Consider the following 27,828-nt stretch of genomic DNA (forward strand, 5'->3'; position numbering starts at 1 on the left):
CAATCAATATTAATTTCCCCCAGCATAAATCAGAAGAAGCTTTATTTGGCAATACATGCTAGATAAATGGTCGTGGGGCAGCTTTCTTCCTTCACAACAGTACCGAATTAACAAGTAGCTTGGAATGGTAACAGGTCTGTCGGCAATGAAAATAATGACAAATTGACAGTTTTCAAACTTCCCTTTGATGACCTTGAAGACAATTTTCCTGTGTCTATAGCATTAAAACATTGGGTGTTGTACTTACCCATAAAAGTGCAAGGTTGGCCCAGCTCTTTAAAAATAGGCTTAATCTATGTGTTCACACCTAATGTACCCATATTTTGTTAAGGTATACAAATATAAACATGTCTTATCTACAGACTTTTAAGATAAGTATAAATGTATATTGTTGATTCAGTTTCTTGGACTTTTCAATGACACAGAGATATTTATTGTGTAAAAAACTGAAAGAACAGATAAAAGTGTGAAATTTTCACCTGCGCTGTAAGCTTCTTAAAAAAAATAAGATGTCTCTGGAGTGCAGTAGGATAATGTTTATAAAAACTTTTAGAGTAAGCAAAGAAGGATAGGTGGTGGGTCTTGGGAAAGTTTTTTTTCCTCTGGTTTTCAATAGACATTCGAATACCGGTGTTGTATAGCAGTTTTTCCCCCATAGTAGCTTCTCCCCCCGGAAAACCTACTATATAGTAGCCTTTTCCCCCTGGGGGAAAACCTACTATGTAGTAGCTTTTCCTCCATAGTAGGGTTTCTCCCTCACGATTTTGGTTCAGATTTTATAAAAAAAATTGATGGAAATCCAGTAAGGATTAAAATTAATGTTTCTACACTCCCAGGTTGCATACATGTACAACTGCATTCATCTATAAAGGCTAAGTTTCGTTTTGCCGATTTATTATTTTTATAGACTATGCTGAAATTGAACATGTGTGTAATGGAATTACACATAAAACTTAATTTAGGTAATTAATTGAAAAAAAAAAACTTGGTTTTACAAGTTATACACTTATATGCATAATTCTGTGTTCTGAAATTGTACTAAGCGAGAATGTTTTAAGAATTTTTTGATAAATCTATCAGACTGTCTGTCTGTTTTTGAAAATTTTATCCAGGATAAACCTCTGTTTTAAAGAGATTTTGTTTCCAATGCTTCAGAGCCCGATTTTTAAAATCCTATTATAATGATTATAGTGCATATTCTTAAGGGTCCAATGTCTCATAAACTAGAGATGACCATATCACCATATTTTCATAGTGGCAGTGGTTTACCACTTGTAGATGACTCTGAAAATTTTAGCCCTCAGGGTAGGGGCCATTGATGTTTCAGGGCCCGATGTTTAAAACCCCATTATAATGATTGAATAGTGTTCTATAAGTGGGGATCCGAATCTCATATTCTATAGATGACCACTTAACCATATTTTCACAGTGATAATGTTATACCACTAGTAGATGACACTGAAAATTTTAGCCCCCATGCAGGGTAGGGGCCTTTGTTGTCGAGCCCGATGTTTGAAATCCAATTATAAAGAAAATGTATTTTTTAGGGCCCCATATCTCAAAAACTAAAGATGACCAGATGAACATATTTTTACGGTCATTTAAAAGTAAAAACATTATTAAAAAATACACAATCGCTCATATATTTCCTTATCAAAATGATTGAAAATTACGATTCTGCTTTTCTTTTTTAAGAACTATATATAATATGATTTAAATTTGGCCCCCATAATTCGCAATTTTTTTAAGTGTTTCGGGTACAGTAAAATGTTATGTTATTTTTTAGAAGAGTTGATTTAAAACATATTTTTTACCTATTCATTTGATTTATTTGCACTCACTTGCAGTATATGACGTCAGAAGTAACGCTATTACTACAATTCAATCAAAATCGGTCAAAAATTGACATTTTTTTTCTCCGTTTACGAATGGGAAATATACAGTGCATGCTTGAACAAAGATATTTTTTGTTACTTATTAGTCTTGGCTATATATATCTCTGATTAAAATATTTTGTTTGTTCAAGCATGCGCTCTATGTTTTCTGAAAGAAAAACTGCTTGAAAACAAGCTGTTTTATGCTAAAATTGCAAAAATGGCGGGAAAAGGTTGTCTTTACGATGTCATATTTCTTAAATGTAGCACTTGAATCAAAATGAACATTATGTATAAACATCATATATATATCTAAACAAGGAAAAAAAGAATTGAAGTAAAACGACGATGTTCATTTTAGGGGGCCATCTAAGGCGCCCATATCATATATAGTCCAAAGTTTACGAACAATTTTTTTTAAAAAGGTACGCAGGTAAATTCATTATTCTTCAAAACATTTTATCAATTCATAAGATGACTAATGATATAATAAATAACTAGATAAATAAATCAATAAACTTTTATTCATAAAACGAGCAACCGAAAATCAAAAATAAATAACCAACCTAAGCGCATACATGTACATGACTTTTTTAACTTGTTAGTTGATTAGAAGACCAAGCTTATATATAAGTCAGCTCATCACAATAGATGTGTTGGTTTTTTGGAGGTTTGGTTTTTTTTTTAATTACCCTTGTTTCATTGTTCGAAGATATAATTTGGTACACAAGTAAATCTTTATTGCAAAAATATGAAACAAATAGTAATATACGATTTTTAGGTAAGTGAATCGTATATCTTGATTTATATGGCACCGTTTTCAAAATTGTATATTTATAAATCACGTTGCAAACTTAAAAGTGGAAAATTAGCAAATACTGAGTGTAAATATATACATAAGGTTAGTTCAGGCTCCATTTCACATTTTCCAAAGTAACCAGCAAAGATACCGACATTGTTATGGAAGTGAAGACATTTCCTTTTTTTAAACAAAATGTTTACATCATAAAATCTCGCGTTTCGTAAAAAATGTGCTAAAAAATATGAATATGCGTAACTTTGAAACAAAATTGTAAACACTAACTTTTCACATGCTTTTAATATATAATCAATTAAAATACCCCTTACCCATTATTTAGAACCCCATCAATCAAAATAAAACTAAAACATTTCAGTTCTCATCATATCATTGCACCCTGTCTCCCGTTTGATATTTAGAAGAAGAAGTATATAATTGTTTTTAAGATTGTCAATTCGAAGGGTATTAATTTAAAATTGATAGCCTTTTGGACAATTAAGGGAGTAATACATTTCCACTTTTTATTCCCTTCCTCTACAAAATTAAGTCAAGATTGTACAGTTAGTTCCCTCGGAGAAGCTTATACAGAGATGGTAATACATTGGAAAATTAAAGTTCCAAACCAGCGTATTTTTACTCAAATGTGTTCTCACGTGTTCCTAACGTCGAAGTCGAAACTGTAGATAAGCATCGATTAGATGAAAAAGATTCGAGGTATTCCGAAATCCGTGTAAAAGGTGTTCCAAAAAGGTGTAAAAACAGGTGAAATAAACAATGATGACACATGAATGTTATGGAGGCGCGTGCCTTTAAGTTAGTTCATATTTGGGGTTAAAAAAACCCATGAAATACTATTTTATTCTAAGTAATTAATTAATAATTAATTAATAAATGCCATAATTATCCTTTTTATGAGAAATTAATATCATATCAATTATTGCAAATTATTGCCACGAATGGTCCACCATATACATGGCCGGAATGTAAAAAAAAGGGGAAAATCCACCATATAGTAGGTTTTCCGTGGGGGTAATCTGACTATAAAAAGGGGGAAAGCCCACTATATAGTCAGCTTTCCCTGGGGGAAAAACTGCTATATAGCCATTTTTCCGGGGGGAAGAACTGCTATATAGCCATTTTTCCGGGGGGAAAGATGGCTAGGGGGAAAAGGCACTATATAACACCGGTAATACCCTTAGATTTGCAGTTGCAATCATCATGATTTGACACTGAAAAGATAACGTGAAGCATCATGGGACATATGATCATTCAAAAGCCAGGGGCAGCCATCAAACGTGCTGACAAAAATCGGCAGATATTCTCGTCATATCTGTTCAAGAGGAGCACGTGCAAAATTGATTCTGTTTCTTGGTAGGTCTGACAATGTACCAATGAAAATCACTTGCCAAAACAATTGCCAGATTTGCAGATTTAGTTATTAGCAATCTAGATGATGTAAAACTTGTTAACCTCACGATCATAGTAGTGCAGAAACCCATTAAAGGAGAGATCTACAAGAAAACCCATAGCGGGAATTGTGGACGCAAATACACCAGAGATGGAATAAGAGGTGGGATGGATATGTGTAAAAAAAAATAATTAATGTTCTAACCTAGATAACAGAAAAGCTGCAGATCATCAAATCTGGTCTTGATGTACCACTACTGCAAGAATGGGGAAATAAAAAGTACTATGCCAAAGTGTTGTAGGAGTCGCTGAATTGACACCCACACCTGTAGCCCCTGCTGATGCTAAGAATGTTTCCCCATTACAAGTTTTGCTTGGCAAGTGGATTCTATGAGTTGTAGTACTCTAGGGGTTTTAGCACTTATGATGAGAGATTTTTCCTAGGCAGAGAATCAAGTGATATAGCTCCTTAAAGTTGCATTGGAATCGATTTATATATTGGAGCATAGGTTTTGGAATTATCTAGCAGAAATCTGTGTTGTTGTAATGACATGAATGCAACAACATCAAGTCCCAATGCATAACCCTGCATTATTTCAATGTTAAAGTAATCTAAATGTTGTTGTACACGAGTAAAACACAGCAAAAACCCTGATAAAGAAGATTTGAAATCATGTTCTTTTGTAACAATTTAGTCATTTTAATTGGATAAAGGAATGATTTTTTTTTATAAAATACTAATCACCCATATAATGTATATTCTAAGTATAGAAGCCATGATGAAGAGTTAATATTTTTTTTTTAGTAGTAGTAGTAGTTTATTGGCGTATACATTACATACATTGCCATAGCATACAATTTAACAGTACTTAACAATAATTGAGGGTACAGATGGGAGGCAGGTTATATAAATATATATAAAAGGTATTGTGATTGTAAATCTACCAAAGGGCAGTTAAGCTTACTTACAAGTATTGTGTATACCGGTATTTACCCATCAATCCAGTAAGATTTTGCAATCTGTATTTAAGTAATGAAGTTAACAAATTTTTGTTTGAGATCCTTTCTCAATTTTGGACTTGTTATACCCTTTCTTGTAAGTGAATCTTGACACAGAAGAGTATGTATGGGCGTTACCGGTAGATGATCAGCTCTTTTGGAGGACAATAAAATCAGTGCTTGATTAATTAAACTTACCAATCGATATAAAGTATGTGATTTATTAAATTGTCAGTTATCATAGAAGTACTTTACAAGATGAACGCAATGAAAAAAAAACCCCACACTCAGAAAAATGAATACAACTATTTGTTGCGTTTATAAGATATTAGATAGTTAATAATGCAAGACATTTTCTCAGATCCTGATTGCGTAGTATGAGCACTATTTTGACCTTCCTTAAAGATATGAATAAAGGATGAGATACTATGTAGAGATGGGGCTATTTCACTCCTACAGCATTGGCTTTATATTGACATAATTCTATTTCATTGGGGGGAGAATAAGTGGAGAGAAAACATGATTTTGAGATAGAGACATTTTGATATCTGATGGAGTTCAATAAATCAAATAATGCTACTGCCTGAAAACATTAAACATTTTGTAATCATATTAAATATCATAATGTGATTATGAACAGGCAGCTATTATACTTTGTAATGGCTTCAATCTTATTTGTAATGGACAGCTTCTTGTAACTGATGGAGAGAGAGAGAGAGAGAGAGAGAGAGAGAGAGAGAGAGGGATTTCTTGAAAATGATCCCACCATTGAAAGTGTAAGCCAATGGTTAATGAAGCAATAAATATTTTTCAACAACAGTGGGTTAAGAGGGATGACGCATGACTATCGTAGACTTTTGTTTGTTTAATTAGTTTTGGCATAATATTATAGCAATGAATTGCTGTTGTCTCTGAACCAAAATATAAACAGGGAGTGCATGTTTAATTAAGTACAAAACCAATTGATTTATTAGCTGGGTTGTAAAGTCAGTGATTTTTTAGCTCACCGAGACGAAGTCAGGGGGAGCTTATGCTATACCCTCGGCGTCGGCGTCCGGACCTGGTTAAAGTTTTTGTTGCAGGTCCTGTTTCTAAGCTATTACTTGTCCTATCTTCACCAAACTTGCATGGATATTGCATCTGGACCTACTTATGGACTTGAAAGACTTGGATGCTGAATCTTAGTCCTAAATTTCAGATGCTGGAGGAGGTTAAGGTTGTTGGACCAGGTTAAAGTTTTTGTTGCAGGTGCCCTTTGATAGCAATATCTAAGTTACTGCAGGTCCGTACTTCACCAAACTTGCATGGATGGTGTGTCTTATGATACTGATGCACCAGACAGGCTTAAGTGCTGAATCTGAGCTATAGGTTTCGGATGCTGGAGGGGGTTAAGGTTTTTAGAGCAGGTTAAAGTTTTTGTTGCAGGTGCCCTTTGATAGCAATATTTAAGTTACTGCTGGTCCGTACTTCACCAAACTTGCATGGATGGGGTGTCTTATGATACTGATGCACCAGGCAGGCTTGGGTGCTGAATCTGAGCTATTGGTTACAGATGCTGAAGGAGGTTAATGTTTTTAGAGTTGGTTAAAGTTTTTGTTGCAGGTGCCCTCTGATGATTATATCTTAGTTACTACTTGTCCTAACTTCACCAGACTTCCATGGATGGTGCGTCTTATGATACTGATGCACCTGACAGGCTTGGATGCTGAATCTGAGCCATAGGTTTCGGATGCTGGAGGAGATTTAAGGTTTTTTAGAGCTGGTTAAAGTATTTGAAACAGGTGCCCTCTGGTGATTATATCTTAGTTATTACTTGTCTTAACTTCACCAAACTTCCATGGATGGTGTGTCTTATGATACTGATGCACCTGACAGGCTTGAATGCTGAGTCTGAGCCATAGGTCTCAGATGCTGGATATGGTTAAGTTTTTTGGAACAGGTCACATGTTTAATAGATAATAGTACTATTTCAAACTTGCATAGCTGATTAAACTGTAATATAAATGAATCACAGAAGAAGCTTCAGATGCAGAGCTTGATCTCGATTATCAAGGATGCTAAAAAATATATCTTAGTTATTACAGGTCCTAACTTCACCAAACTTAAATGGATGCCTTATGATACAGATGCACCTGACAGGCATGGATGTTGAATCTGAGCCATAGGTTGCGGATGCTGGAGCAGGTTAAGGTTTTAATTGCTAGTGCCCTCTGATGATGATATCTTAGTTATTACTGGTCTGAACTTCACCAATCTTGCATGGAGATGCGTCTTATGTATACTGATGCACCTGACAGGCTTGAATGCTGAATCTGAGCCATAGGTTTCGGATGCTGGATGAGGTTTAGTTTTTTTGGAACAGGTCACATGTTTTATAGATGATAGCTTGCATAGTTGATTTAACTATATTATAAATTAAACGCAGAGGTTGCTTCAGATGCAGAGCCTGATCTCCATTATCAAGGATGCTAATGGAATTTCCTACTTCACTCAAACCAGCTCGAAAGATAGATGTGTTTGTTGATAAATGATATAACATGATTCCTATGATATAGTATTGTATGGTATGAAACATTTTTGTTTAATATGATACAATATAATATCATATGTAATATAATAAAAAGTTATATGATACGATATTATATTGTAATATTTTTTTTTTTTATGTTATGATATTGTATCATGATATCGTTATGTATAGTATTGTATATTATGATACAATATTGTATAATATTGTATTGTATTATTAATTTATCATTTTATCACATGATACTTTTACATAAGATATTGCAAAATATAATATTGTATCCTATGATACAATATTGTATATTCTATAATATTGTATCATACGATATTGTATAATAAAATTATATGATATTAGTTTCTGTATAAATATAGAATTATATCACATGAAATTGTATAATATGATACTGTAATATTATATAATATCGTATCATACAATATTGTATAATATGATATTGGTTTATTATATGATATATTATTACATCATATGGATATTGTAAAATAATAATATTGATTTGATATGATACAATGTTGTATCAAATTATATTGTATCATCTGATACAATATCATATTATGTATCAAAAATGATACAGTATCATACAATATCATACTATAGTATACAATCTAATGTCATATGTTTCAATGTTATGATGTATTATGTAATATGATATTGTAATATAATACTATATTGTTTTATATATTATAATATTGTATTATTTGATCAAATACAATAACTTATAACACAATGCAATGTCATATCATACCTTACAATATCATATCTCATCATTGTTTATTATGGTATTTTATTGTATTATATGATATATGTATCATAAATGTTGTAAATATGATAGGATGCAATATTAAATTTTATATTATTGTATTGATTAACATATGAACATATGATTATCATACAATTTTTTAACAGATGATATATGATATTGTGTCAAAACAGAATCCATGAATATCGAAGATCATAAAGTATGATTTTCATTTGATATGATAAAGGTGGTCTCATAAGGTGAAGTCTCATAAGGGTGATGTCTCATCTCGGTGAGCTTTGTAATCTGTGATTACCTATGTTTATTAATTGATAAGGACAAGGAGAGATCTAAGAATCCCATTTACTCTGGTTAATGTTTTTCAATAAACAATATGAAGTCAAAAACTTTAATAAAATAGTTGAAGATAGAAATGAACAGAAAATGGTCATTGAGAGAAGAGTTTTATCTTGATGAAATACTAGTATACCCAAACAAAAACCGAAACAATAAATGACCTAATTTTCTTGTTTTATCCATTGTAGAGGTGTGCAGAGGCTCATCAGAAGTTGTGAGTACTAGTGGAGCCAATGACTTAGCTAGATACATCAAACTGAAAAAACGCTACCAAAATTGTACCTATGTGGATGGAAATTTAGAAATCAAATTTTTAGAGCAAGGAAATGAAACATTTGACTTGAGTTTTTTATCTAAGATAGAGGAAGTGAGCGGCTATGTTCTTATTACTTCTGTAGTAGCAGAAACCATTCCACTTACGAGTTTAAAAATTATTCGAGGGAACCAGTTGTTTAATTACAAGAACCATAGCTACAGCTTGTTTGTTGGTGTGAATAATCATGAACCGAGAGGTCTCAAGGAACTGTTGTTAACTAATTTATCAGGTAATTCAAATATATCATCAAGGGTTGTTTTAATCAAATTATTCATTATAAATGTTTTAGATTTAAAGGCAATGTTACTTAACATTGAATATTTAATAAAAAGTTGGTTTTCATCCACACAATTTGAAACGTAAAGGTCTTATCAGTACTTGTTGATTCACAAGACAGCTTGTAACTACAGACTTTGTGGTAAAGAAGTATTAACCAATATAACATGAAAAATGTCAGTTGATTTTTAAAATCATATTTTGATTTTTCTTTTTCCAGAAATCACAAGAGGAGATGTATATTTTGTCAATAATGATTGGCTTTGTTATCATGATACAATTTTATGGAAGGACATCAAATTTAACCCAGAATACAAAGTCAGATTTACTTCAACAAATTCATCAAAAACAGCAAGCCAATTATGTAAATATTGTTTTTATCTGTTTTGATTGACACTACCTTTGTCTGAAGTATCTTGAATGTATATATTGTTATTATTGTCCACAGGTACTTTGTTTGAATATGAGAGTCAGAAGAACCTCATGATTTTTGTTTGCTAGTTTTATATACAGGAAAATACATGTATCGTAATTGCATCAATTCGATAAATTTTAATTTATTTTCAGGCCCCCCATGTGCTCCAGAATGTTTTAAAAATGAAACTAAGAACTACCATTGTTGGGGAAGTGGACCCAACAAATGTCAGAAATGTGAGTAATGCCTATAAGTTAGTGATACAATGTGAGTAATGCCCATAAGTTAGTGATACATGTACTATATGAATAATGCCTACAAGTTAGTGATACTATGTGAGTAATGGCTATAAGTTAGTGATACTATGTGAGTAATGGCTATAAGTTAGTGATAATGCTTTTATATCCTGTAAAACAACAAAGGAAGCTTTTATTGTTTATGCTTAAATTTTAATTTAAATAACCCCATTTGCCCTATCTTGGCCAAGATAATCTACAGAGTGTGATGTGCAATAACCTTGAAGAATATCCTATGTCAGAGGTCAAGGTCATATCAAAATTCTTGATTAAAGCTCATACTTCTGGAAAGCTTCAGATGTACCAAAGTTAAGATGTACCTTTGATTTCAATTAACACTTACTAAGACTCCATTATGATTTCCTGTTTTGTTTCATTTCAGTAATACGAGAGATATGTCACAGGAGTTGTGAAACAGGTTGTTTTGGATATGCAATAAGTGAATGCTGTCATTCCCAGTGCGCTGGGGGGTGTACTGGACCTAGAAGTTCAGACTGTGTTGTAAGTTCATTTTTCTTCTTTTGACTTTAAAAATCAAGTGATAGCAGTATATCTTATGTGTTATCTGTTGATTTTGTTTTTCATTTTCCTTCCCTCTTCTTCTTTAACCTTAGATGTCCTTAAATACCAAGATCAAGTGTTATTGGTTAGTTCAAGGTATTATTTCACGTTAAGGTGTAAAACAAATTGTGATTGTTGATTTTATTTTAATGTAAAATTTTCTTTAAAAACATGCATTGTGATTAACCATCATTGAAATTTACTTTGAATTTTTCTGTACATCATAATGAATAAAAATATTTTTTTATACCCCCACCATAAAATGGCTGGGACATATAGTGTTACCCCTTTCAGTCATTCTGTCATCATTCACTTTCCAAGCATTATATCAACAACCATTGCACACATTGAAATTTGATATATGGATGTATCTTATGAATATACAGCTTGAGTTCAAATTTGGTTCTGGTCCGATGATTTTTGACAGAGTTTTGCCTCTTGAACTTTGAAAAAAAAAAAGAAGTAGGAAATTCACTTTCTGATCATAATATTAGCAACCATTGCACACATTCAACTCAAATATGATATATGGGTGCATCTTATGAATATATCCCCGAGTACCCAAACTCCGTCACCATAAGCAGAAAACATTGCACATTTCTCTGCAAATTATTTTCTGCGGTTTTTATCATTTGCAATCACTAAATATAACCTGAAACGTTATAATTTATAAAATAATTAACAAAAATATTTTTATTATTATTCATATAAGCCCTCTGAATACGACGTTTATCACATGTGCTATCATAACTTATGAACCTCCGTCACCCACATGATCTATGATACGCCAGGGAATGAAGACACATTAACAATTTAGTTTAAACTTAACTTGTATCTAGGTCGTAATAATAAGTAAAATCAGTGTATACAATTTAAATTGTATATCATTTCATCGAAGTGAAATGATCGCCAGAATTAAAAAAAATGGTTCCATGTTACAAAAATCACAATGACCTTTTAGGAATGTATGGATGCTGTTTGATTTCTGTCCTTACATATTTCAAATATATCATATCAATAATGAATATATTAATGATTATATTAATATTTATTTATTACATTTTTAGCTCACCTGAGCTGAAAGCTCAAGTGAGCTATTCTGATCACATTTTGTCTGTCGTCCGTCTGTCTGTCTGTCTGCCGTCCGTCCGTCCGTCCGTCTGTCCGTCTGTCTGTAAACTTTTCACATTTTCAACATCTTCTCAAGAACCACTGAGCCAATTTCAACCAAACTTGGCACAAAGAATCCTTAGCCTAAGGGGATTTAAATTTTTGAAAATTAAGGATCACGCCCTTTTACAAAGGGAGATAATTAGGAATTTATGAAAATTTTCGAGAAATTTTCAAAAAAAGGTAGTGTAGATTCTAATTTGTGAAAATCATGACCCCCGGGGGTAGGATGGGCCCACAATGGGGGGTCGAAGTTTTACATAGGAATATACAGAGTAAATCTTTAAAAATCTTCTTCTCATGAACCATAAGACCAGGAAAGCTGAAACTTGTGTGGAAGCATCCTCAGGTAGTGTAGATTCTAATTTGTGAAAATCATGACCCCCGGGGGTAGGGTGGGACCACAATGGGGGGTCGAAATTTAACATAGGAATATACAGAGTAAATCTTTAAAAATCTTCTTCTCATGAACCATAAGACCAGGAAAGCTGAAACTTGTGTGGAAGCATCCTCAGGTAGTGTAGATTCTCATTTGGGAAAATCATGACCCCCGGGGATAGGATGGGGCCACAATGGGGGGTCGAAGTTTTACATAGGAATATATAGAGTAAATCTTTAAAAATCTTCTTCTCATGAACCATAAGACCAGGAAAGCTGAAACTTGTGTGGAAGCATCCTCTGGTAGTGTAGATACAAAGTTGTGAAAATCATGACCCCCGAGGGTAGGGTGGGGCCAAAATGGAAGGTCAAAGTTTTACATAGGAATATATAGAGTAAATCTTTAAAAAATCTTCTTCTCAGAAACTAATCAGCCAGTAAAGCTGAAACTTGTGTGAAAGCATTCTCAGGTAGTGTAGATTCATAGTTGTGAAAATCATGACCCCCGGGGGCAGGGAGAGGCCACAATGGGGGATCGAAGTTTTACATAGGAATATAAAGAGTAAATCTTTAAAAATCTTCTTCTCAGAAACTAATCAGCCAGTAAAGCTGAAACTTGTGTGGAAGCATCCTCAGGTAGTGTAGATACAAAGTTGTGAAAATCATGACCCCCGAGGGTAGGGTGGGGCCAAAATGGAAGGTCAAAGTTTTACATAGGAATATATAGAGTAAATCTTTAAAAATCTTCTTCTCAGAAACTAATCAGCCAGGAAAGCTGAAACTTGTGTGGAAGCATTCTCAGGTAGTGTAGATTCATAGTTGTGAAAATCATGACCCCCGGGGGCAGGGAGAGGCCACAATGGGGGATCGAAGTTTTACATAGGAATATATAGAGTAAATCTTTAAAAATCTTCTTCTCAGAAACTAATCAGCCAGTAAAGCTGAAACTTGTGTGGATGCATCCTCAGGTAGTGTAGATTCAAAGTTGTGAAAATCATGATCCCCGTGGGTAGGGTGGGGCCACAATGGGGGATCGAAGTTTAACATAGGAATATATAAAGTTAATCTTTAAAAATCTTCTTCTCAGAAGCTAATCAGCCAGGAAAGCTGAAACTTGTGTGGAAGCATCCTCAGTTAGTGTAAATTCATAGTTGTGAAAATCATGATCCCCGGGGGTAGGGTGGGGCCACAATGGGGGATAAAAGTTTAACATCGGAATATATAGAGTAAATCTTTAAAAATCTTCTTCTCAGAAACTAATCAGCCAGGAAAGCTGACACTTGTGTGAAAGCATCCTCAGGTAGTGTAGATTCAAAGTTGTGAAAATCATGATCCCCCAGGGGTAGGGTGGGGCCACAATGGGGGATCGAAGTTTTACATAGGAATATATAGAGTAAATCTTTAAAAATCTTCTTCTCAGAAACTAATCAGCCAGGAAAGCTGACACTTGTGTGAAAGCATCCTCAGGTAGTGTAGATTCAAAGTTGTGAAAATCATGACCCCCCCAGGGGTAGGGTGGGGCCACAATGGGGGATCGAAGTTTTACATAGGAATATATAGAGTAAATCTTTAAAAATCTTCTTCTCAGAAACTAATCAGCCAGTAAAGCTGACACTTGTGTGGAAGCATCCTCAGGTAGTGTAGATACAAAGTTGTGAAAATCATGACCCCCCCAGGGGTAGGGTGGGGCCACAATGGGGGATCGAAGTTTTACATAGGAATATATAGAGTAAATCTTTAAAAATCTTCTTCTCAGAAACTAATCAGCCAGTAAAGCTGACACTTGTGTGGAAGCATCCTCAGGTAGTGTAGATACAAAGTTGTGAAAATCATGACCCCCGAGGGTAGGGTGGGGCCAAAATGGAAGGTCATAGTTTTACATAGGAATATATAGAGTAAATCTTTAAAAATCTTCTTCTCAGAAACTAATCAGCCAGGAAAGCTTAAACTTGTGTGGAAGCGTCCTCAGGTAGTGTAAATTCAAAGTTGTGAAAATCATGATCCCCAGGGGTAGGGTGGGCCACAATGGGGGGGGGGGCCAAAGTTTAACAAAGGAATATATATGGTAAATCTTTAAAAATCTTCTTCTCAGAAATTAATCAGCCAGATGATTCTTTATAATTGTTAAGACTTTGGCCCCAGGACAATTCTAACGCCTCATAAGAAGGTTCAGAGTTTATGTACGTTTATATCCCATATAAAAACAATTGTTAAGGATCATTTTGAGAACTGCAATACTCAACATATGATATGACTATAAAATCATCCTGTTAGAAAAGGGACTAATGATTATAAACATAAGAATATCCAGGGGAAAATGGATTTTATTTATACAGGATCAACATGTATTATTGTACATTTTCCAGATAGTTTGTATTATGACTCCATTAAGCTCATTTTATCATACCTATTGTTCCTCAGGTGAGCGATGTGGCCCACGGGCCTCTTGTTAATAAATGTACATATTCTAAATACTGACATACCGTAACATATATCTGTAACCCTGTATATGGTAAAAATTACGGCATGAGCGATTTGACGATATTATCAAGTGTAGTGCATAAACAATATTGCAGACTGAAAAAAATGTATTAACAACCTTATTAAAAAATAGATTACATGTGAAATGTTTCATCTTGACCTCTCTTAAAATGACTGACCACGATAAAAAATCAAATGGGCCCGCATGTCAGAAATATCGTTATTTTTGTGCACCCGTGAAAAGGTGTTAGCCGATTTCACGCAATTACTGTTGCATAAAATGAACAAGGTGTAATTTTGGTATGTTTGAAGACATTCCTAAATTTAACCGTTGTAAATTGTTGACATTTGATTGTAGATTTTTGACATGCAAAAAAAGACGTCATAATCTCACTTGATTTCAAATGGCGAGGAGTTTTCCAAGAGTGACGGAGTTAGAAAGCTATGCGATACATTGGTTCCGGTCTGATAATTTTAGAAGAGTTGTGCCTCTTGAACTTTAAAAAAATGAGAAATTCTCAGTTTTCGCTCTTACTTTTGTAGTGATTCATATGTAAAGAATGTATTTCATATGAGGGGGCATTCATGGCATTACAACACATCTATAGTTTTTGACAGTAAATAGTCATCAGATTTAGACTATGATGGAGCACTGTTTTGTTTTGCAGGCATGCAAGAACTTCTATAATGAGGGAACTTGTGTCAGTGAGTGTCCAAAGCCGCGAAAATACAACCGAAACACCATGGTGTTAGAGGACAACCCATATGGAAAATACGCTTTTAAATCCCTGTGTCTCAAGAAATGCCCAGGTAGGTGTTGATGACAAAATGACACAGTTACTGGTACAAGATCTATAGAGATAATCTTTCTGTTTATTTATGAGTTCTAAATTGTTAAAATGTTTATACATACTGAAATTTCTAGACATTAACTTGCATGATAAATGATGAAAGATTTTATGCTTTTGATAGGAGTCTAAATAGATTTTTTTGTAATCTCTGATCTTTATTCCATTGATTTTTTTGGTTTTTAGATTACATGCTTGTAGATGAACAGAATGCTTTGTGTGTCAGGAAGTGCCCAGAGAACTACTACCCTGTCAACAACACCTGTGTCCCCTGTGATGGGGCATGTCCAAAGTGTAAGTCAGCATGAGCTAGGTACCATGTGAATCAACCAAGATGCATTGATGCTATCTTCACTGTTCTGCATCTCTCCATAGAGAATGTTACACTCACATCATGGAGATGTCGCCAAGTTCTGGCAAAGGTCTCCAGACTTAGGGATGAGAGCCAGTTTAAGCTCAGTGGTTGAAGTATTTGAGCAGAGAATTTCCATACTGTGCCAACACCTACTGGGATTTACCTCTTCTTCTACCGTTTTTGAAAAAGATTCACGACTTTAACTTTTCATGCCAATTTTTACAACCAATGGCTTTATGAAAAACATTTATTTTGTAGCCTTTATGAACATTTACTCTCGCACACATATTTCAAAGTCTGTCAAAATAGGACTGGCAAATTAGATATATTCCCTTGTGAAACAAATTTAACTTTGCATAGAGCTTTAACATAAGATTTTTTCTCGCAATAAATTTTTCTTTTATGAAGTTAATGTACATGTTTGTGTTGCAGTAGGTTTTACATGTACCTATTGCTACCAATTACTGTCATCTTCAACCTGGAATTGATTTTCTTTGACAGGGTGCAGTGGATTAAAGCAGGATGAATTTTTGTCCAGCAGAAATATTGATCAGTTTGAAAACTGCACTGTCATTGATGGGAATCTGAAAATTGTACAAACAACATTTGATGGGTTAGTAGAAATTACAGTATACAATTAAAGTGTACCACTGAGGGAGTCGGCAAGATTCAAGTTCCCCGAGAGTAAGTCTATTTCCCGGGGCTTCCCCTTGGCAAATAGACTTGCTTGAGAAGAACTGGAATCTTGCTGACTCCTTCAGTGGTGTTCTTTAACTGCTTTATTATACCGATACAAAAATCAATCGGAAAAAGTTCAAATTCATGTAATTCTTTGTGTATCCAACAAGTTATAACGTCAAAATAAATAAAATTCAATTGCATGCGCATCATATTGTGACGTAGGCAAGTTATATTGTATGATTAGGATGAATAAGTATAGCCAGTCAAAAAAGGACATTGCAACTAGAATCAAATTATATGATTATGAATATTCAAGATTTTATTCGCAATATTTCATAGCTTTTCCTCTGTTAAAAGAAATTACAAAGTGTTCCAAATAGGTGTATCAGGTAGTTCTTCCAACTGACGCACCATTTTGCAGGGAATAGAGAGGTTGAGATTTAAAACGTGTACGGGTACGCGTACGTGTGTTATCATTACACGTACAAGTACACGTTTTTGTAATTCATCAGTTGAGATTTCTTAACTTGTAGGATATAGACTTGTACGTAAATTTCGACAGTTTTTGACATGAATTTACTAAATTAGCTCTAAATTAATGGTGAATTTCTTATCAATTTGCATGCAAATTAAGTTTAAAAATCTATGTAATGTATTATGTAATATATTTACCCATCAATTAGATTATGTTTTTGTAAAAGTTACAAGTTTGTACTTGCGTGTAGACGATAGTCTACAAGTTAAGAAAACGTGTAGAAACATCGTCACAAAACTGATGACCTAATACGCGAAGAATGTAGGTGATTCCCCTAGTACACGTACACGTTTGAAATCTCAACCTCTCTAATCAGTCTGTTTTGCAGTAGATCAAGAAATATATCGAATAACGTTCATAAATAGGGGAATAATTATATCAATTGATCCATACAATATAAAACTGAGCTCCTTGAAAATTTGTCATTTTCAAAAATAGTTTTTTAAAACCTTTTATACATTTATCAACTTTCCACATTTAAGAAATCTTTTATTCCAAAACATGTACAGTAAAAGTTGGATATATCAAAGTCCTAGGGACCAATGGATTTCCTTCGTTATTTCCGTAATTTGTTATATCTGTATAACGAATTAGTAATAATAACAACGAATTCACTGTATACATATTTTCTTTCACCAAACTATAATTTTTGCTTATTGAGGCTTGGAATAAAAATACATTTCTTTGATACCTTTAATAATCGGATTGTGAGTCAAATAATTTATAGGAAAATTAATTCATTCAAACTATTTTGTTAAATGGTAATGCAAACTTTTTTAAACTCTAAAAGAAATTCGTTATAAAAGTGTTAAATTTTATTATTATTCAAAATCAGTTCGCTATACCCGTAAATTTGTTATATCAAAATTCGTTATAACCGTAAAATTTTGCAAAGATTTGATAAGAATTTTGCCGGGGACTCAAATTAACTTCGCTATATCCAAGAATTCGCTATATCTGTTTTTGTACTTAATGAGTTTTACTGTACCTGGTATATATAAATGCAGTGATTACGGTTGTTCATGTCAGAGACTTTCAGAGAAAGTTCATTCTGATGTGACCCATGTTTTTACATGCTATGATAAGACCAAATTTACTTGAATTGGATTGAATGTTGATGAATTAATGAGAATAGATGTTGACTTTACAAAATAGACTTACATTATATTGTTAGATTTTAATTAAAAGCAATGGACGCTTTAGTACTCTAATTTGTCTGACTTTTAAAAGAATTTGTATTGCTTTGCAGAGACAACTACACACATCTGGAGGGTCTGAAAAGAGAGCAGTTGAATGTATTTAAAACCGTAAAGGAGATCACGGGGTACCTGATGGTTCAGGGGGGCAACCAGGCCATGTCTGATCTGTCCTTCCTCTCCAACCTTCAAGTTATTCATGGACGCGACCTAGACATGTAAGTGGGACAAAATGGCATCAGATTTTGAAGAAAGTTTTCTGATCAATATTGGTGTCTGTCTGATGAAAAATCCTATTTTATTGACTATAGATGAATAAAAAAAATGTCTGTTTTAATTTAATGAACAAATTAAGACATACTGTTATTTATGAAACAAATATCTGACAAACAGAAAGGGGATAAAGGAGAAAAATTGACGTTTGCCCTTCCCAGAATACAATGTACAATTTTCATAAAGTAATCTGAAGAATTCAAATTAATTAGTTATCAGATAAATTTGGCATTACTGAAACAAGATATAAAAAAAGAAGACATCAAGGAAAGAAAAATAATACATTAATAGATATTAATTTAAATCGTCCTAAAGTGAATTCTGTTTTGATTCAGATTTTACTTTTCAGTTAGTTATATACATATCGTTTGTTAACGACCAAAGACTTATACCTTCTCAACAATTACAAGATTTTAAGTCACTATATTTTTTCTAAAGTTCCCCACAATTGTATGCAATATTCATGTATTGTGTATTTCACACAAGATGAGAATTGTAACTTTTAATTTTATAGTAATTCATTTAACAATGTTCATTGAATCTTGATTATGAATGAGAGAATGGGAATAAGCAGCTAAGCATTCCACTGCTTCCTGCAATTATGAACTTCATGATTTATATGATGATATATCTGTTATTTTACTGATTATTTGATAATGAGAAATCTTTTTTGAATGTGCAGGTTAAAGCTCTGGTTCAGGCATCATATTACATTGTATTAGTGATTTATAAGCAGTATGATAATTTCTCTCATTTGTTCTTTATTTCACAGATTATGTGTTTTTCCTACAGATGCTGTGTTATATAGAATTTTTGTACTATATGCTTTGTTACTTTTATCTACAAGTCATTTGTTCTTTCACAGGACATCAGGGTATGGCCTTTTGGTTGCTGGTCTATCTAACTTGACAGAAATCAATCTTTTGTCATTAAAAAGAGTTGGAGCAGGACTTATTGTAATATTTCATAATCCTGAACTTTTGTGATCCTTCTGTTGTTATTCTTTAGACTTTTGAAATCATAAGTCAGTTGGAGTTTTATGATATTTATTAAGCACTGTAATCGTATAGTGGTATAAAAGCAATATATAATCAATCTGCTATCAATCCAAAATCCATCTACCAATTATTAATCAAATCATAAGTATATAAATCAGTAAAATAAAATAATCAATTGTTAGAACATCCTTTCGGGTCACAGTTCATAAGTGACTTATAACGAAGTCCATTGTTAAAGGTTAATTACAATTAAGAGTCTTGCATCCGTTGACCGCTTTCCAAAGTCCAATCATCATCGAGAGTTTTATTCTTCCTGGTCATTCCGCTCACACCACGAGTTCTAACTACGCAGTTGTCCCTCTCGGTCAATGACCTTTAACATTGTTCACTATACACTTATTTCGTATCGAGTGCACAACAAGCTAATGACTAATTAACGTAAAGTAGAATACAATCATAAAATTATATTTCATATATATACGGCTATCTGGTTACATGCGTCCCCCTAACAAAAGAAATATCCCCGAGGGAGATTTCTTTCGCCAGGTGCCCGGTGTGAGAAATTATCCTTCAAACTCTTCTAGGTCAGATGAACTTCCTGGTGACACACCGGTCAGAACATCTATGTTAAGAGGTTGAATGAAGTGACCAATTTCCTATACCGGCTTGAGACACAATAATAGTCTGTCAACAAACATGTATACTTCACTCATGACAATATATAATTGTTTAGCAATTCATGCAAAAGTCAGTAATAACCATATATACTTTTGACAACAATAGAAATCAATACAAAATAATCAAAATCAAATATAATTGCAATTAAAGGCAATCAGAATTGTCCAATGTCCAAAGTTCCACAATGGTAACCTATAAAGTCCATCATAAAATGTTAATTCAAGCATAAGCGCCGCTAGAATTATAATAAAATACATAAGCATATATAAATGTTATACAGTCCAGCGTACATAAAAGTTACACTAAAGTTATCGGTTTCACACAATTGCATCCATTTCGAATAATCGGAACGATAATCAAGAAAACGTTGTGTAATTCGGATTCGAAGAATTCCATTCGCAGTTCTCAGCTCACCACATTTGATTTCAAATATAACATTACATAATTATTTCAAAAACATTTTACATTTTTCACAAATTTGAACATATTGAATACACAATTTTCATAAGCACACCAACGGCACTTCCTGCACGGATGGCGAGTTTGCTCCTCGCGGAACATCGACTGCGTTCCTCTATTTCTTAGACATCAACGCCCTTTCTGCAAGGTATTCGCGTGCCAAGTCCGGGTCCGGTCCATAGCGTTAAGGCCTCGGATAATCGGAGTTCCTATTCTCTCCGGTCAACTGGTATGCTAATTCTTCAGTGATTGGTCCAATAGCGTGAGCGTCTGCAATTGATCGTCGTGGTTTTCCATAACGGCGAGGTCTCATTTCAATAGTCTCTTGGGAATTTCGTTGATCAGGATTAACACCAGACAAATTGTCTCTGCCAGAACTTTCCTCATCCCCGTCACCACCCCTTTTTCGACAACCCGACCAGCAACCACGGCACTTATATCCTAACTTTTTGATAGTTTTACGTTTCATGCTACAAATTCCGAATACAATTATTATTGCCAAAATCAAAAATACATAAAACCAAAGACTTCCCACCCAAGGTAATGATTCCATAGATTGTAGCTCATTGTTTACTGGCAATTCCGCCATTAGTGTGTCCATAGGGAAAACTTTAATATCCTTTAATTTATCGGAAATCTTAATGTGTCCCATCCCCGGAAATTTGATGTTAAGGGGATCCCAAAGTGTGTATGTGTTTATGCCATCAATAAAATTTTGAAAGGAGTACGACATATTAAATTGACTTTCTCGATTATAGTAAGGAGGATGTAATAATGAAGCATGAAAACCAGAACATCCTTGTCCAAACTCAAGATGTTTATCCTAACATTTATTATTTTACCAGTAATTTTAAATTTCTTACAACGACACGGTTTCTTTACATAATCGCGGGTTCCGATATTTCAAACGTATTGCGTCCGCGGTATTTCATTATCAGTCAAAATGTCAAAGGTGTCACACTATCGTACCTATTCCAAAAGCGAGCAATATATACAAAGCAAACTTACTCATTATTATTTATTTTTACAACACATTATACCAATGATTTAATCACGTCAGCCATAATGGCAAGATAATTTTCCACATGCTGTTGTTGGCCAACAGCTATACTCTTACGAGGTTTAGGGACTGGTTTACGCGGTTTGGGGATTTGTTTACGGGTGAAGCCTAGACCTACTTTAGAATTTATTTCACAAATTTCCATATCCTCGTCTAAGGGTATAACTGGGGTATTTAAAGGTACCTCATAATTTTGATCATGATATTCACTTTGTTTTGACTCAGGTTCTCATCCGATTCTGACTCAACAGTCTGTTCATGCTCGTCCTTACTTGGTCGACCATCCATGATCTGTTTAGCTCTTATGCGTCTCTGAAGTTCAGCTAAAGGTATATCTTCTTCGTCTGAAGAATTTTCTCTCTCTTGTTGTTTAAACCGAATAGCTCTTTCTAATGGCTCTGGCTGCACCTCGCCATCATGACCCGAAGATGATTCCTCCTCAGGTGGTACCACATAATTGGTTTTTCTCAGAGTTCTTCCACCTTCTTCAAGATCTTGTGGGAGGGGCCAGTGCGAAATATCTGCCAATCTCAATTGCCGTGCATGGCACTTGGTGATAGATCCAGTTAATTGATCCTTCACCACAAAACTGACTGGTCCTTTCTGTTCAATAATTCGGTAATAAGGGAGCCACTTTTTATCTAGTTTGTTTTGTCTCCTGTTGTTCTTGAGATAGACTGGGTCTCCTACTTGGAAATCTTCATCTTTGCTCTTCTTATCAGCCTGGGCTTTCTTTTTCTTCTTGGCTTCTTTCATATTTCGATGTACTAGCATAAACGCCTTGTGCTGTTCTTGAAGGGCGATTTTATGTTGATCTTCTCCTGCATATCTTCGACGAGGTTTCAGTAAAGTATCAAGAGGTAATACAACGTCTCTATTGTACATCAGGTAGTATGGGGAAAACTTTGAAGATTCATTCGGGTGAAATCGAATGGCTGCCAAAGTCTGGTTAAGATGAATATCCCATGTTTGAGCGTTGTCTGTTATCTTCTTAGCCATTACGTCATGAAGAGTGCGGTGGAATCTCTCTACTTTGCCGTTACCTTGAGGACTGTAGTAAGATGTTGTGATGTGGTTAATGTTTAATTCTTTCAAGGTTTCTTGTACCTTTTGATTTACATTCTCTGTTCCATTGTCTGTGAGAATTTGAAGAGGACAGCCATATCTGGGGTATATTTCTTCTAATATAAGGTGCACTATATTGTCAGCTGACTTGTCAGGAACGGGGAAGGCTTCCGGCCATCCAGAGTAAATGTCAATGAAAGAAACTATATACTTGTTTCCTGTCAGTGAAGTTGGATATGGTCCTGACAAATCGAGTCCTACCTTAGCCATTGGAAAAGGTGGTATGTCCGTCTCTTGAAGTGGAGGTTGAGTTCTCTTATTGCTCCTCGTTTGGCATATTACGCATCCTTCTATATATGAATATAACCTCTTGTATAAGTTTGGCATATAATATTTTTGTCTGATCACATCATACGTTTTGTCCACTCCCATATGTCCAAGTCCATCATGGTATTGTTGTACTACCAAAAGTTCTAACTCACGTGGTATATACAGGCGCAGTCTCGGACCTTCAGAATCTCCATCTGAAAGATAGTACATTAAGCCATCTATTTCAAGAAACTTCTTTTCTTCGGTCGCCGTTGCTTTTCCTTTACTCAACCTATTCCTCAGCTTTTTGATCTGCTCATCATTTTGTTGGCTTTCCTTTATGTTTATTTCTTCCGGTAAGTCGATGAAAGGCTTGAGCAATTCGTCCTGCTGTTTAACTTCACACCTGGCTAATCTTTTAGGTGAGAAGGCATTTGAGTTTAGTACGTTTACTTCAAAGAAATTGTCTTTAACATCCGGTTCATCACATTCAGATTTTTCTTCCTCTTCATCATCAGAAATAGCGGACGGTAACCTGGATAAAAGATCCGCACAGCAATTGAACCTTCCTTCTATGTACTCTACCTTGCAGTTATATCCAGCGATACTCAAAGCCCATAATTGAATCTTTTTATTTTGCATAGGGGATTCTAAAATATATTTGAGCGGTTTGTGATCTGTCCGTATAGTAAACTCAGCACTGTGCAGGTAATGGTCCAGCTTCTGGAGGGCGTAGTGGATTGCAAATGCCTCCTTTTCTATGGTTGACCATTTCATCTGGGTTTTACTCAGCTTGTGGGATAGATAGTATATCGGCTTATCTTCTCCTTCGTCAGTCTTTTGGGTGAGGCAAGCTCCTATACAATTGTCGCTGGCATCGGTGTACAAGATGTATGGCTTATTAGTATCTGGATAAGCTAATAAAGGCACTACTGTTAAACTCTCTTTAAGGAAGTCAAACGCTTCTTGACAGCATGATGTCCACTTGAATCTGGCATACTTCCTGGTTAAGTCGATCAATGGTTCCGCAATCTTTGAGAAATTTGGTATAAATCTTCTATAATAACTGCACATACCTATAAAACCACGGACTTCTCTAACTGTAGTGGGGGCTGGTAATTTTTTAATGGCTTCCACTTTCTTCGGATCCGGTTTGACGCCATGTTCATTGATAATAAAACCAAGATATTCAGTCTGCTCTTTGAAGAAGCTACACTTCTTTAACTTCAGTTTTAGTCCATGCGTCCTTAGACGATCAAACACTTCCTGGATATGATGGAGGTGATCTTCCGGTGTTTCTGAGAATATGAGTATATCGTCTAGGTATGCGATAGCAAACTCCTCTTGTCCTTGTAGAACGATGTTCATGAGTTCTTGGAAGACTGCTGGGGCATTACTTAATCCAAATGGCATCCTATTAAATTGAAACAATCCCTTGTGGCATGCAAAAGCTGTTTTATCTTTACTTGATTCTTCTAATTTTACCTGCCAATATCCATTCTTTAAATCTAGTGCAGTAAAGTACCTGGCCTTACCGAGCAAACAAAGAATGTCATCAATCAATGGTAATGGGAATGATACTGGTCTCACTATCTTGTTTAAACTTCGAAAGTCTACGCACATCCGGTCTGATCCGTCCTTCTTCTTTACTACTACCAGAGGAAATGACCAAGGCGATTGTGATCTTTCAATAATCCTTGCGCTCATCATCTCCTTTATGGCCTTGTCGATTATCTGTCTTTTATTGAGGGGAACTCGATATGGTCTGTTCTTTATTGGGTGATGATCTCCAGTTTCTATCTTCATTTTGACAGTGTCGGTCACTCCAAGGTCGCTGTCCTTTTTAGCAAATAAGTCATTGTTTTTCCTCACAAGTCTTTGGATGGAGTGTTCGAATCTTTCAGGCACATCAATCTTTTCTTCATTGTCCTGTTGGGTTTGGATTTCCGAGATTTCTTTTGGTCTTAATGCGGTGACACGTCCTACGATGTAGCCTTTAGGGATTTTGTAACTTTTGTTGGTTTGATTAACGAAGATCATGGGAATTTTTCTGTCTCTTCGGATAACACAAACTGAGTCTTTTAAATATAGTCCTGGGTCCTCCATGATACAATTATTGTCTATACTGTTCACTTCCACTAAGTCTTTGTCTTCAGGGGGAAATTATTGTTCACTTTTCCATAAAATACAGTCACAGTATTTGGTTTCACCATAAGTTTCTTGGGTGTTCTTACGATCGTTGAAATGTGTAGATCCTCCTTTAATTCAGCATAAGCCCTGCCATCAATGCGCATGAGTCCAAGATCAAAGTATAAACGGACATTGTTTTTCTTGAGCCAATCACGACCGAGAATCAGGTTTCGGTTGAGTCCCTTTGTCACAAAAAGTTTATGGTCTAAAGTTAACCCTGCAATCTTAAATGAAATAGTTACATACCCTAACGCAATTAAAGAATTACCATTTGCAGCTTGAAGACAAGGAATATCATTTTTACACAATCTGGGGCGGGGGAACAAATTATCATACATTTTATTACTAATCAAAGATACGGCCGCGCCAGTATCTACTAACGCTCTGAATTTATTTTTACCAATTTTTAATAAACAGCTACTGGGGTTGTTTGTAAAGTTAATTTCAAATGTAGGTTTTTTATGAACGTTCTTCCTTCGGGCTTCAACGAAGGAAGAACATCTTAGTTTTCCTGATTTTGTTTATCAAAAGTGGCGCGACGGGTCCAGATTTTGGGTGATCTCCTATCATTTTGGTCTTTAAAATCACGTGATCGATCTTGACGATCAGCTGACCTACCTCTGTTTTGCTGCGTTCTGGAAAACCTGCGTTTGCTCCAGCAATCTGCACGCAAATGTCCTATTCTACCACAATTCCAACACTCAATCGGTGGGCGGGGGCTTTGCTCAACATAATGCACAGACTGAGTATTATGAAGTCGTTTATTTAATTGAGGGCGGGGCCTAACCTGGGGTTTATTTAGTGGACAGAATCTGGCCCTATGACCAATTTTCATACACTTAAAACACCCTTTGTTCCTCGTGTGGTCAACCTCCATGGGTTCTTCCTGTCTATTGTCTGTCGAGGACAAGTGAACCAATCTTTCACTTAATAAAGGCGTTGTACTGTCAAACTTTGAAACAGTCTGTCTATTGTCATTCGGCGTAGTACTTGTTATACTTGACCCCCTTATAGCTAGTCTTTGTCTTAAATTTTGTTCGCGCATTGCTACCTGAATTGCCGACTCCAAGTCTTTGGGGTTTTCTCTGAGGATTTTCATCCTGAGATAGTCAAAGGTCAGACCGTCACAGAATATGTCTACAAGTTGTTGTTGGACTAAGGGATCTTTTAATTTGTCTTTACTATACGCGTCTTCCGCGATTTGCAACAACCGTTCCGCGAATAACTGTACACTTTCGTTTGAATTTTGCCGCGTCCTGCGCATTACTGCTAACGCGTGTTGTGAGTCGGTTATCTCCGCGAATCTGTTTTTTAAGGATTCTTTTAAATCGTTCCACGACGGCATTTCTTCCGACGCGTCTGTTTCGTCCAAATATCGTTTGATAAAGTCCCCTACCGAACCTTTACTCGTAATATACGCGAGCATGGGGATTTCATGACCCTGTTTCCCAGACAATAAACCATATTTTTCAATTTCCTTTATCCACTGCTTGTATTTACTAGCATCTCCTTCGAAAGGAGTTATCACAGAAGATAGGGGCACTGTAAGCGCGGATGTTATAGCTTTAACCTGACCAATGAAAAAATCTTTATCATCATCCTGATTTGGGACTCGGTGTCGAGGTTCATTAGTTTCATACAACCTTGCATCATAATATGTGTCAGTTTGTTTTTCAAAAGTGTTTTGTTTTACCTGTTCTTGTTCTGAGAATTTTTGACCTGTTTCATGCCCTTCCTTTTCTTTACTTTGACCCAACCCCGCAAATTGTGTTTCCAATTGTTCCATTTGGTTTATAAATTCTTTTCTATCATAACCATTTCCAGTTGCCATATAGGTTGCTGATCAGAGTTATTTACTTTGAGATAGTGAACAGAGATATTGAGAAAAAGTTCTTACCTTAACAGTTCAGTTTTTCTTTAGCACTTCGTTTTATCCTGGTCACTGGCACCATAAAAGTCTATGTGATCCTTCTGTTGTTATTCTTTAGACTTTTGAAATCATAAGTCAGTTGGAGTTTTATGATATTTATTAAGCACTGTAATCGTATAGTGGTATAAAAGCAATATATAATCAATCTGCTATCAATCCAAAATCCATCTACCAATTATTAATCAAATCATAAGTATATAAATCAGTAAAATAAAATAATCAATTGTTAGAACATCCTTTCGGGTCACAGTTCATAAGTGACTTATAACGAAGTCCATTGTTAAAGGTTAATTACAATTAAGAGTCTTGCATCCGTTGACCGCTTTCCAAAGTCCAATCATCATCGAGAGTTTTATTCTTCCTGGTCATTCCGCTCACACCACGAGTTCTAACTACGCAGTTGTCCCTCTCGGTCAATGACCTTTAACATTGTTCACTATACACTAATTTCGTATCGAGTGCACAACAAGCTAATGACTAATTAACGTAAAGTAGAATACAATCATAAAATTATATTTCATATATATACGGCTATCTGGTTACACTTTGTTACATAGCGCCACTAATGTTTAAGTCCATAATCAGCAACCATGAAAAGCAAAGGGTAGTAGTCGGGAATAATAAACAACCTGACAAACGTA

At 34.9% G+C, this 27,828-nt stretch overlaps 1 long non-coding RNA gene and 1 pseudogene across 1 annotated transcript; one reads left to right on the forward strand and one right to left on the reverse strand.

Annotated features, from left to right (window-relative positions):
- Window positions 1-27,828, forward strand: part of LOC136272740 (epidermal growth factor receptor-like) — an 86,757-nt pseudogene that overhangs the window by 16,236 nt on the left and 42,693 nt on the right.
- LOC136272741 (uncharacterized) lies at window positions 19,528-27,292 on the reverse strand. The gene is made up of 2 exons (XR_010710786.1): window positions 27,155-27,292; window positions 19,528-20,774 (listed from the first exon to the last, which is right to left on the reverse strand). It is a non-coding gene; the product is annotated as an uncharacterized lncRNA (long non-coding RNA).

The sequence above is a fragment of the Magallana gigas genome, chromosome 2 (assembly GCF_963853765.1).
Source record: "Magallana gigas chromosome 2, xbMagGiga1.1, whole genome shotgun sequence".
NCBI lineage: Eukaryota > Metazoa > Mollusca > Bivalvia > Ostreida > Ostreidae > Magallana > Magallana gigas.